The following is a 5,263-nucleotide window of genomic DNA, read 5'->3' on the forward strand; positions in this document are numbered from 1 at the left end:
CCCCTGAATTTCTTCGGCTGAAGGTATTTTGTTTTTTTCATGGTCTCAATAGCCGCTGTTTTGCGTATTTGCATAAGTAATAGCATTTAGTTTTATTTTCTGGAGAAAATAACTAGTCCCTGCAAATTTTGGGTACATGAAAATGGGGGGTAGTATATTTTGAAGTTGCTAAAGTATCGTTTAAAATTACATAAAAAATCCACCTGCCGCAAACACCTGCAATCAAAAAACCACCTGGGGCATACTTGGGGACCCCCCTGGAGTCTATTTCGCTAGTGTTTAACTTTGCCCCCCAGCTTTTTTTTTTTTTTTCGCCCCCAAAATGAAAGTCATTTTTTGGGGTGTTCTTAAGTCTTTTTTAAGAATTTTTTGATGCAGTTTACCTTTGGTGGTCTGTCTCAAGGCTGCATGGGGGTTCCCGCAATGTTGCACCCCGAAACACCAATTCTGCACTTTTTTCCACCTGCTATTCGTAAGCAAAACTTTTTCGCCTATTACATTGCATTGACTTTCCGCCTAGGCGCAAAGTTTTTGAAATTGAATACGGCGATACTTTTCCGCCTGGTGAAGTGATGTCATTGGTGAAACTTTTTCGCCGATTTCAGCTTTTTGCTCCAAATTGAATACAGGCCTATATGGATGCAAATCCTGGATATGTATAAAGATGGGTTGTTGTTTTTTTGTTTGTTTTTTTGCAAGGAAGCAAAAAGGAATCTTTTTTTTTTTTTTGGGGGGGGGGGGGGGTTGCTTATTGTGCCCTGAGTGTGATCTACAAAGAGAAAACGAAAAAAACACAAGTAGAAAAACATCTATAGAAAAATCTTTTCCCAGACTCTTTTCATTCCATTCAACAGTATCTCTCTTCTCACACATTTAGGCAGAGACGTCTGCTTAAAGTTTTCTTTAATTGTGCCTCCCTATGCTTGTATTATTGTTCACCACCTGTGCATGATAATAAAATATAAAGTACATATTTTAGAATGCATATGAATGTATAACCAAAACCTTATTTATGACTATTAAACAATGTATTTTTATGAGCGTTATGTGTCCTAACACATTGGTGTACTATTATCTGAAGGAAAGTTTTCCGATCTATGAATTCTATATACCATATGTTATCTTGAGAATTATCATTAGAGTAATACACTTGATCTGTATAGTTGATATATCCGTTTCCCTGTGGCAGAGCATTCGATCTCTCATTATACATTTTCAAGAGAGTGACATACATATTTCACCCTTCCTTTATTTGGCAACATTTTATGATAGCCAATAATTTATTAATGTTGTACAGTTGATAGGATGTTTACTATTCTTCTAGGTAATTTAATGGAACATTGGTGTTTTGGGCTAAGATTTTCTATAGATGTATTCTATATGTGTTTTTTATATATTTTTTGTTTTCTGTGATGAACCTCTTTGTATCTCACAATGGCCCTGATTCAGACCCGCTTGCAGCCGCTGGCCGCTCGCTAGGTCCGTGGGCGTTTTTTTTTTGTCCCCCAGACCACTTGCAAAGCTGTGGGTGACAGTGATGTCAGTAAGCCCTCCTACAAATGCCAGGCATTCCTAAGTGAACGCCTGCATTTGTCCGGCCACCCCCCTACCCGCCCACAAAGCTGTCAATTAACATCGAGAGCCGCCTCATCTTGTTACGAGCCTTGGAGCGACGGAACTGCACGCCGGACGCGACGCATGCGCAGGGCTATAACTCTGTACTTGAGAGCGGCTCTGAGTCTAGCCCAATGTGAGCACAATTAGAAAATATAAGCATGCCCCCCAAGTGTTTCATTATTTTTGTGCTTCCTTGCAAAACAAATTAAAAAAAACTCTGCGTACTGTATATTGTACATACTGTATAAATCAGGGGAGCACCACCATCAAGAAGCGGCCACAAATATACATCATACTTGCCGACATTTCTGCAGGAAGATACGGGAGGGGGCTGGCAGGACCGTCCAGCAGGAGTGGTCGGAGCGGGGGGGTGCCGACGCATCATAGTGGTCCCTCCCCCTGCTTTCTAATGCCATTATAAGGCAGGGGGCGGTGCTACGATGACGCAATTCAGCGCGAATCGCATCATCGTACCCACGGACCGCCCACTTTTGCGGCTGGCGTGGGGGTTTGCGGGGTGCTGGCAGCCACTCCGGGGGACTTGCCTAGTCTTGCGGGGTGTTGGGAGATTCCCGACAGTCCCTGAAGAGTAAGCAAGTATGATATGCATATACACAGAAAGAGAGAGATAGAGAGAGAGAGACATATTCCAACATCTAAAAGCATGCCACCTATAAAATACTGAATAGACTCTTCATTTTATGGCATCAGCATTGGCGTAATTACAGAGGGTGCAGTTGCTATGGGGCCCGCGGCCTGGGGGGGGGCCCGAGTGCAAGCAATCTTTTTTAAATGTAAAGTTTATTTCATCTGGTGTGGGCCCCCTGTACCCTCTGTAGTTATGCCAGCCGCTGGTGGGGTTTAAACGCACGGGAGGCGGGCCCAGCCTGGAGAAGGAGTCAAGCAGTGAGAGGAGAGCCGTCCGCAGCCGCCCGCTAGAAGTCTCGCGAGATAATGGCAATGACGTCATCATCTCATGAGTGACGGTCCAGAAAGGAGACGAGACAGTGCGCGCACATAGGCAGGTAGGAGCCGGCTGGGTCCGGCTACCGCTCTCCCCACACCACCTGAGCCAAAGCCCTGGGCTATTACAGCTGCTGATCCACAGCCACATTAGTCCTTTAGCAAGGTAACATGGATGCGGCTGGGTCTGGAAACTGCTCCCCACAACACTCGGCTATTACCGTTGCTGATGCCGGGATGCGACACCACCATCTGCAGCAAGAAAAGAGTCTTCACTGCAGATGATGGTGCCCTGGCCCGCAGTCAGCAGCGGTAATAGCCGGGTGTTGTGGGGAGCGGTTATTATTGAGTGTAAAGTGGAAGTCTGGCTTAGGACAGTGAAGTGACATCAGTGAGGGCGGAAGTTGTTTTTTTGCCCATACTGGCCACAAGCGTTTGAGAAATAAAAATGAGTATGTGTATAGTATTCCAGATGTATAGCAGATCTGGATGAATGTGGTGATGGTGGGGGGGAGGGGATGGAATCTTCTAATACCTGACTTGGGGGGCCCATTAGAAATTTTGCTATGGGGCCCACAGAGTTCTAGTTACGCCCCTGGGCATCAGAGTTTAGATTAAAGTTCCCCCTGCTTCAATGCTATCTTTACTTCTTTACCTAACTGTTCCCTGACTCTTCCCTCCAGCTCAGATCTCTGCTCTCTTGCATTATACACATTACAAATAGAGCAGGATATTCAGATTCTATCTATGCTCTGCAGAGGCGTTTCTAGAGAGGAGGGGGCCCATGCGCAGTCTCCGACACAGGCCCCCTCCTCTCCGCCCGGTGGTCGGCAGTGCACTGAGATGTGCACGGCCAGCGCCGGAGTTATAGACTCTGGGCACTAGAGCGTGCCCAGAGTCTATAGTGTATGCACAGGTCCCTGGGAAAATGGCCGCGTCCGCCAATTTCCCTGTACTGCGCATGCGCAAACGATGGGAAAATGGCCACCGCGGCCATTTTCCGGTTGTTTTACAGCGCTGAACACCCGCGCCGACGTGGGACTCTGGAGAGGTATGTATTATTATGGGTGCAGGGTGTGCGGTGCAGGGCCTGTGTTCCCCGCACAACCTGCACCCATTATAGATACGCCCCTGATGCTCTGCACTTTGCAGTGCTTGTGGCCAGGCTTGGCTCCGCCCCTGAGAGCTCTTTATATTTGTCTGTTTAGCTCTTGACACAAGGGATGTCGGGAGCTGTAGTATATGATCACTGCGGTGCTGAGCAGGCAACACTTCTAGCACAGGGGCTGCAGGATCAATCGGGCCAGGCCCAAATGCCTTGCAAGCTGCATTCAACCTGTGGGCAGCATTTTTGCCTACGCCAGCCTTATAGGTACTGTTGGTTGAGAGAATTGGCTTTGATTGGTGTTGACTTCAAGAATTTTCCTTTATAGTCTTGTGCGGAATCTAATCCCTCTCTTTCGTAATATATGCAAAATTTCCAAGTGATTCGTCTACTACTGAAAAGTAATTATTGCCCAAAATTGTATAAGAAAAGTTTGAAGTGATTGGCTACATTGTTTTCTGAACGTTATTCTGCTTGCATACTTTTCAGGAGGATTAAGTGGTTCTGGAGGCTTATATTATAAAGATGGAATATTTATGAACCTTTTCAAACAGGCTTGGAAATTGCATTAATGTTTAATACATTGCTAGACTTAATTTCCCATTTTTATGCAGCACTGATTTTACTGCAGTTAGCTAACAGTTTAAACAATTTGTGTAAGTAAATATACAATATAGTGATGAATGTGTTCTGTAAATATCTTACTTTACCCACCAAATGAAGGGGAAGATATGGGAAAATCAAACTGCAGTGAAATGTTGTGTCAGTCACTCACCAGCCATGGAATCTGCAGTTCACTTACTAGGGTCTGGTGACCAGCAAACTTCTTCTGTTGAGGATAAAAGCTGTCGCCCATCATCTTCTCCACGCCAGCCACTCTCCTCCATAGCAGTAGATGTGCAGCAACACCTGATCTTTAACGCATAGCAGGGCTGTAACTAGGGTAGTGCGACCAGTGCCATGGCAAAGGTCACCGCTGTGCAGGGGGCGCTCTTTGGGCCTGTCAAATTTCCTGTTCATTATCATTCTCACTTGTAACTTCCTCTTCTTTTATCCCTAACATCTCCTGGCCTCCTCTATCTCTACCCTTGCACTTCACCATAAGGCCTAGGCCCTTTTTCAGGTGCACTATCTAATGTCCCTATTTAAAAAAATGAAGCTCTATCTGGCACAGGGCACCAAAAGTCTAGTTACAGCTCTGTGCATGTTCCCTAAATGTATGCTGAAATCTATGATGTGTTGTTAATGTATTTGCTCTCATTCTTTCGCATCTGTTAACATAAAATAAAAGTCTATACTAACATGTGTTTACTTACCTGGAAGAGCATTAAGAAGGTCCCATTTCATCTGTACCTACAGGATGCAAAAGGGAGAAAGAAGTAGGTGATTTACTGTGATAATTATTGTGTGCACCACATTGCAAAATACACTTGAGTTTAATCAGGCTTACCCAAGTGAGCCTAGGTATTATACACGCATATAATTAAGCTTGGGTGGAGGCACATATTATTGACCCAGTAAGAAAAAAGGGTTACAAGTGTATATATTTATATGTACACTATATAGTCCTTCCTCACA

This window comes from Taudactylus pleione, unplaced genomic scaffold (assembly GCF_031769625.1).
Source record: "Taudactylus pleione unplaced genomic scaffold, aTauple2 ptg000139l, whole genome shotgun sequence".
Taxonomy (NCBI): Eukaryota; Metazoa; Chordata; class Amphibia; order Anura; family Myobatrachidae; genus Taudactylus; species Taudactylus pleione.